The sequence below is a fragment of the Vulpes vulpes genome, chromosome 12, assembly GCF_048418805.1.
Source record: "Vulpes vulpes isolate BD-2025 chromosome 12, VulVul3, whole genome shotgun sequence".
NCBI lineage: Eukaryota > Metazoa > Chordata > Mammalia > Carnivora > Canidae > Vulpes > Vulpes vulpes.
Genome location: NC_132791.1, coordinates 132610610 through 132618330, shown reverse-complemented (window position 1 = coordinate 132618330; position 7721 = coordinate 132610610). Strand labels below are relative to the sequence as shown.

At 58.5% G+C, this 7721-nt stretch overlaps 1 long non-coding RNA gene across 1 annotated transcript in view; it reads left to right on the top strand.

The window, feature by feature from the left end:
* The first annotated feature begins 3896 nt into the window (after positions 1-3896).
* Positions 3897-7721, top strand: part of LOC140594712 (uncharacterized) — a 31328-nt gene continuing 27503 nt past the window's right edge. The window contains exons 1-2 of the long non-coding RNA XR_011995870.1: positions 3897-4128; positions 4852-4990. This is a non-coding gene — a long non-coding RNA (uncharacterized lncRNA). The remainder of the gene's footprint in view (positions 4129-4851; positions 4991-7721) is intronic.

Genomic DNA, 7721 nt, shown 5'->3' with positions numbered 1-7721 from the left:
CACACTGAGCAGGGAGCTCGATGTGGACTTGACCCCAGGACCTTGAGGTTATGACCTGCGCTGAAGGTAGACACTTCACTGACAGAGCCCCCTGAGGGCCCTGGTGCTGAGATTCATTTTTTTAAATATTTTATTTATTTATTCATGAAAGACACACACAGAGAGAGGCAGAGACACAGGCAGAGGGAGAAGCAGGCTTCCCGCAGGGAGCCCAATATGGGACTCAGTCCCAGGACTCCGGGATCATGCCCTGAGCCAAAGGCAGATGCTCAACCCCTGGGCCACCCAGGCGTCCTGGTGCTGAGATTCTTAATTGTAGTTTAGTAATTCTTTTGTTTTGGAAAGCCCCCGGGTCTCCCTGACACAGATATGATGTGTGGGTCTCCTGCCTGACGGCAGTGGCAATGGGGGTGGGGGACCGGGCCCTCGACTGGGGGGCCAGAGACAGCTGCGGATTGGGTCCCATGGAGTATGGGTTGCCCTGACCCCGAGCTGGGCCGGCCTACGGTCCTGGCGCCCGGTCTCTACGGTGGGTCGGAAGGGCCCACAGCGTGCCTGCCTCCCTTCCTCAGATGTCGTGGAGCCATCAACGTCCAGCTGGATGCCAGTCTTCTCTCCATTGTCCGGACGAGGAAACTGAGTCTTGGAGGTGTCTGCTCCCTCCAGTGAGTGCAGGGTGGGTCTGTTTTGACCTCAGTCTGACTTTTGTGTTCCCCCGGGGAAGCAGTGTGTTATGGGGACAGGACAGCATTTGGAAACTGCCTGCTTCCCATCACTCAGTCCAAAAGAGCAACAGGAGGAAACTGGATTAAGAACCCCTCTAAGATGCATCATTTGCTTGGGTCCCTCCTGTTTTAAACAAGGGACGTCCCACCGAGGGGACTCCTGCCCCCCAGGAACACTGTTCTGGTCACTCGGGGTGCCCGGGGGGCTGGCGGGCACTCCCAGCTCTGTTCCCTGGCCTCATCCCACCCCTCGTCCCAGGATACCTGCTGCTAGGTCTGGCACTTTAAGTGGCAGCTCTGCAAAAAGGCCCTTTCCCGCCAAGACCATAAAATGGAAAAATGGAGATGCTTCCGTATCCGCCGTGAGGACTCCGACATGCAGGGCCTTCAGTGGAATCTATAAATCAGTTACCAGGAACATTAAAATGCCTCTTGCGGCGCTTGATCCCCGGCTTTGCTCTCGTCCCTTCTTCCAAATGCCTGGCGTGCCGCTCCTGGTGACTGGCTCCCGCGGACTCTTCAGCGGAGTCTGTTCCTATTTCAGAATAAATACGTGTGTGTCCCCTTCTCAGACTTGGCTTGACTATTCAACACAGGGCGCTGCATGCCCCTCTGGTTCTCCCCTTGGCATCTCTGGGGGTCGGGTCTCTGTGGGAGCTGGAAGCAGGGCTGTGCCTGCCATGGCTGTTCCCAGGGTCACAGAACGGGTAAGTGTTGGAGTTGGGGTTTGAGCCCCCGAGCGGGTTATTCCCTGTGCCTTGGGGGCTGTTTCTGGAGACACCTGTGCCTCAGGCAGGTGACAAGGATGTGCACATCCAGCCCTGCCTGGATCCCAGCTCTTGAATCTTTCCCGGGAGCTCCCTGCATCCCCTAGAGGACATTTGTGCATGCCCCCTGCCGGACGTCCAGACTCGCCTGCAGACCCGGCCTATCTCTGCCATCCCTTCCCGATATCCAGCCACATGGGGCTTGCGCCCGCGCCCCTTCTGGCCCACACCCCTGGAGGGTGATTTGCAGAAGCTGTCAGGACACCTAGGGACCCCTGCTGGCGGGGCCTTCCCCACCCAACCCCACGATTCCCAGGGAATCGAAGCAGAGATGTGGATCGGAGACGCCAGGTCAGTGGATGGATGCCAGAGGAGGATGCCAACCTCTGGGTTGCGAGAGAGGAGATGAGAATGTAAGGAAAAGCCAGGGAGGCAGTGTGGGTTCAGCAGAGGGAAATCCTGCAGGAGAGCTTCCCCGAGAGCACCCATGGCCCACCCTGGCATGGAACCGTGTAAATCTGTCTCACGGCCGAACAGCAATTCTCAGCTTTCAAGCCATTTTTCTTTATTACTTTCTCTCCGCCCCTGGGCCATCCTGGGAAATAAGTGTTGCGGGGGGTGGGGGGGAACTCTCACTCCCCCATTTCACCGCTGAGGAGGGGGAGCAGTGGGGGTGTGCAGTCTTCCCGGGATCCCACGGCGGCAGCTGAGGCGAACACTAGCCTCTCCTGGCCAATCTCTCTCTACCCATCCTTCCCCTTTCCGCCTGAGCGTCGTTTCCTGGGTGAAGCCTTTCCAGATTGGCCTAGTGAAATTAGCCCGTGGTGGAACCATATTCTTGGCAATAGTTTCTGTGGGTGGAAGCATGGATGCCCTTCCCTGACCCTGCGTGGCAGAGCAGGAGCTGCACCTGCAGGGCCCAGAGTGGGGCAGGCACGCGAGGGAAGCGTCTGAGGCTTTGAATGAATGAATGAATGTGCTTTCTCTCGCTGGCCCAGTGGCGCCTTGCTGCGTTTGGAGGCTGCGAGGTCGGGTCCCTGGAGATGCCCAATGTGGGGACAGCAGGGCTGTGGAGGTGGTGACCCACATGGAGGCCTGCCTGCTTCCTCCAGGGTTCAGAACTCACTGCCTCGTGATATAAAAAGAAAAGCTGCCAACCTTCAAGTTCCGAGGTCTGAGGTGCAAAACCTGCAAGAGCTCACCTGAGATTGGTGGGGTGGAGGGTGGGGGTGGCACTGAGATCTGATTATTTCTGGAGGGGATGCTGGGCAAGGTGAGCAACAGGGCTACTGGAAGGGAGGAGGGTCCCCATGGGGCAGCACAGAGGCAGCACTGACCTAGCAGCTGACCTAGGGGGTGACCTAGCAGGTGACCTAGTAGGTGACCTAACAACTGACCTAACAGCTGACCTAGCAGCTGACCTAGTTGTGTCCACTCCAGTCTGGGGGGACCTGAGATCAATGGCCCAATCTGCACCGCAGTATAGTCCTGGGGGCGCAGTGTCAGCAGAGGCGGGGGGGGGGGGGTGGTGTCTCAGGCCGCTTCCCCAGTGAGCATGAGGGGCAGGGGTCTGAGAGCCGCAGGAGGGTCAGCCCTTGGGCTAAACTCCCGAGTGGCACCCACACTTAGCGTTCCACCACAGTGCTGCCCACATCTGGGGGCGCTCAGTGTAGGCCTTGTTATTTTCCATGCATGCACAGTGTGACAGCTGGGACACCAGCCCTCTGCTGCCACTGGCTCCTGCAGGATCTGCCCCTGGGTGGGTGGGTGGGTGTGGCCAGGAATCACACTCAGGACCCTCAGCTTCTTCTCTAGGCCACGAGGCAGCCCCCAGAGGAGCAGCGGCACTTCTAGGAACGGTGGGGCCCTGCTGCAGGCCCCGGGGCTCTCCCAAGTAACAAATTTACTAGAACAAAACTAAATCCCTGGTCAGATTAAAAAAGCAATGAAATAAATAGGATTGCATTTTTCATCAGGAAGAGGCAGTGGCAGCTGGGTGGTGGAGACACACCTATGCCCCTTCCCCACCCTCCCCTGCCTGAAAAGCACCTTGTTTGCCGTCCTTTTAAAGAGACACCACAAAAAAAAAAAAAAAAAAAAAAATTAAATAATATAAAGAGACACCGCTGATGGATCAATCGGGGAATGCTTTCATTTAAAAGCCCGGAGCCCAGAGGGAAACGCAGAACAAAAACTCCTCTCCTCCTTGCGGGAGTCTCTGAAACCAGCTGTTCCTGTTTCTCCGATCTGCAGACCCTCCACTCCCCATCCTGCGAGCCCCCCTCCTACTTGTCATCCCCAGGAAATATTCAGCAGGAAAGAACATTTGGGAACACAGGTTTCCATGGAAAAGACAGCAGGCTGGGCTTTGTTCTCAGCGCCAGCTGATGGAGATGTTCCTTCCAATTGTGGCTGGGGTCATAGCCACGCTGGGAGCCTCTTCCGCCCTCAGTTCTTTCCCTTTGGGCCCCACAGTTCTTTCCCTTCGGGTCCCACGATTCTACCTGCTGACTCCCCCTGTCCACCCAGCCCTGCGGAGACCTGGCCTCAGAGCTTCCCGACCCCTCCCCGGCCCCCATCTCCCGCCTCTGCTCATTTGTGGCTCTGAGATGGCCAGTCAGGCTGGGGCCTAGCAGGTATGTGGTCACTTCTCATTTGGGGCCGAGAGAGAGAGAGAGAGAGAGAGAGAGAGAGAGAAAGAGAGAGAGAGAGAGGCATGGACCTTGGAGATGCTAGAGTCCGTCAGGCTCCCTGCTTTAAAGATGAGGACAGCAGGCCCAGAGAGACTCAGTGATGGGCCCAGGGGCACACAGCAGGGAGACTCTGGAGCTTTTCTTCAGCTCTTGCTTCAGACACGGGGCCCCGGTGTTGTCAAAGCCAGAGCTGGGCCAAGAACGTCCTTTTAATTTAAACTGCATTCAAAATCAGAGCTTTTCAGTTTATTTTATCTTATTATATTTTACATTTTTAAAGAGTTTATTTATTTATGAGACACAGAGAGAGGCAGACACAGGCAGAGGGAGAATCAGACTCCCTGTGGGGAGCCTGATGTGGGACTAGATCCCAGGACCCCAGGGATACGCCCTGAGCCGAAGGCAGACGCTCCACCGCTGAGCTAACCAGGCACCCCACCTCAATTTATTTTAATTGCAACCCCGAACCTTGCAATTTCCTGTATGCATGTGTCCATATATATATGTCCGTGCATCTCTATATTTACTTTTTTTTTGAGGCTGTCTTATGTAGCATGTGGTAAGACGCAAATTTATCAAACGCAGGTGATAGGAGAATGATTTTTCAGAGGACGTTTGGCAAGTGTCCATGAAAGCCTTAAAATATTTATTTCCCCTTTGTGTTAGGAATTGGATTTCTAGACGTACAGTCCGAGTGCATGATCAGAGATGGAGACAAAGATGTCTGTGGCCGTCCTAAATTAGATTCAGTCTTCGTATCCTGCCCATTAAGACACAACGCCAAGCGACAGTGTAGATCTGCTTGGTAAGTTTTTACAAATCATTTAAAAACGGTGTACAAATTCTAGTGATGTGCGACATGCTCATAATACGTTGGATGGAGAAGGTGGGGAGTACCTGTCTGGGTGGATTTTCCAACTGTCTTATCTGCCCATGTCTTCTCTCTCTCTTTTTTTTCTTCTTCAAGATTTTGTTTATTTGGGAGAGAGAGAGAGAATAAGCACAAGCAGGGGGAGCAGTAGAGGCAGAGGGAAAAGCAGGCTCCCCCTGAGCAGGGAACCTGATGTGGGACTTGATCCCAGGACCCTGAGATCATGACCTGAGCTGAAGACAGATGCTCCACCGACTGAGCTCGCCGCCCCCCACCCCCCAGGTGCTCCTTTACCCATGTTTTCATGTCTTTCTCTTTCTAGAATCTTGACATCGTCTTAGAAAAAGGGCAAGAAGGCGGCATGTTCGATGCTAACGGTGGCTTCTGCTAGGGAAGGGGGATTATTTGGGGAGTCTGCGGAGACTGAAGGCGAGTGAGGGCCTCTGCCCTCTGACCCAGGGATCAGTGTGTGTGTGTGTCCCCTGCCTGTGCACGTGGCTTTGGCATGGGGACCAGCACCAGTGGGTCCCGCGGCCTGGGCTGGCCTTGTCGCTCCACTTCCCCTGCCTGCAGGGACCCCAGGGAGGTCCAGCACAGAGCCCTACACCGACACGGGGGGAGCCGTGACTTGGACGTCCGCCCCTTGTGCGGTTGACCCAGTCACAGTGGCAACTGGTGTGCGTCCTGGGAAGAAAGAGGCTCTGGTCAGAAAGCGCGGTCACTGTGGGGTGCAAGCAGCACGGCAGGGGGCCCTGTGGGCATCGCAGGGTCAGTGTGTGTGTGGGGGGGGCTTGGCCGCGGTGGAGACGCAGAAGAGGGAGGCTCCCAGGGCTTGTGGGCCTGGGCAGGGGGGCTCAGAGCCACCCCAGGCGGGCGGGACCGGTGCGGGGAGAAGGCTGCGGGGGGTGGGGGGGCGCCCGCTCCGGGGGTGGGGTGCTGGCCCCAAGGGTGGCCTGCGTGCGCTTGCAGTGGGGCTGAGCCTTGTGGTTGGCTCTCACGGGCTGCCGGCGTGGTCTGGGGCCTGCGTCGGCCCGGCGGTGAGGTCCCTTCAGGCTGCTGACAACCGCAGGCTCAGGGTTCGCGGGCCACCAGGGTCACCCAGCCCCTGAGAGAAGCAGGGCTGCTGCAGGGACCACGCCCCCTGGGCTTTCTTCGCTGCAGTTACCCCACAATGTGGCAGGGTGGGCGGAGGGTGGGGCTGCGGGGTCCAGGGTGCTCTCCTTACTTGAAGCGGCCAGGCACTGGCGCCGGGGAGGCAGCGGGTGCAGCTCATGCCTGGTTCGCCCTCGGAGATGACCTGGAAAACACCCCTGGGTCTGCCCTTTCCCAGAAAGGCGACTTCCTCCTTGGGCGACCTCTTCTGTGCCGGGTTGGGGGCTGTGGAGCAAGGACCCCCAAGGAGTGGCTGAGCCTTGCTCCTGTGAGGACCCGGAGGAAGGACTAGGTTGGTCCCGTGGGCCCAGACTCGGCGGCCCGGCTCCGCTGTGGGACGTTGGAGCGTTAACTGTTCTGTGCCTCCGTGTCTGAGGCTCCTCTGGGGGCGTTGAGTGGCTCAAATGAGCTGATGGGTGAGCGAAGCCGCGAAAGTGCGTTGGGCATGTCCAGCCATCCCGCCCGCTGAGGCATAGCGGCCGGGCCCCCCATCCTGGGCTGGGGGTGCCCTTAGGGAGGGGGCAGGCTGGGAGGGCGCCTCTGCCTCCAGGCGTCATGCAGCTGGTCCTGGGAAACCAGATGTACACGCCTTCCTTCCGTGTCCCCTGGCTGGGGTGGCCTAGAGGGGGGTGTTGTGGGGCTCCTTGCGGGGGTTTCTGGGGCTTGGCCTTCCCACTGCACAAAGGAGGCTCTGTGAACCCAGCTCGGCTGCAGAGCCCGGGCGGGGGGTGGCGGGGGGGCCAGGCAGGGGTTTCCGTTGCAGATCCCGGGCCTGTGCTGCATGCCCTCAGAGCTGAGCAGGGACGGGGCCGGGGTGGGGGGGGGGGGGCGGGGGGGACGGGGGGGGGGGACGGGGGGGCGGGGGGGACGGGGGGGGGGACGGGGGGGGCGGCCCCGCCCTCCTGAGCCCTCCTACTTACCAGCATCTGATTAGTGGGACTGGCCCTGTGTTTAAATTCTCCGCCTGTCTTCCTTCCACAGATAATTAGTATCCATTTGTTCCTAGGGCTCGCCTGGCGACATCCGTCATCGCCGGAGCTTTCAGTGCTGCTTAGGAAATTTCCATCTGATGCAAAGTTGAAATGGCTAGAGTGGGACCCTGGCAGGGGCTCACTTCTGCTCACCAGCCTCTGGCACCTCCATGGGCTCCCCCCATCCCATGCCTGTGTCTTGGCTTCTGAGTGACAAGGATGGGGGGGCACCGCTGAGAGGGGCCTGTCCTCTGGGGACACCGTGGGGAGGGGTGACCCGATGAGGGGCCAGCACGGGGAAGGGGGAAGGCTCCTAGCTTGCATCCACCACCGCTGAGCTTCGGTAAGGGGTGGGGCAGTTTCCATGCTGAGCTACGGGGGGAGGGGGGGCTCGCTGACCCCCGTCGCTGCATGGGTGCGAGGTCTGTTGCAGACACATTCTCGGACATGCATGCTGCAGGGATGCACTCTCTGTCTCTCTCGCTCTCTTTCTCTTGCTCTCCGAGTGGCCTGGCCCCCACCTGCCCAAGGGGCTTAAAGCC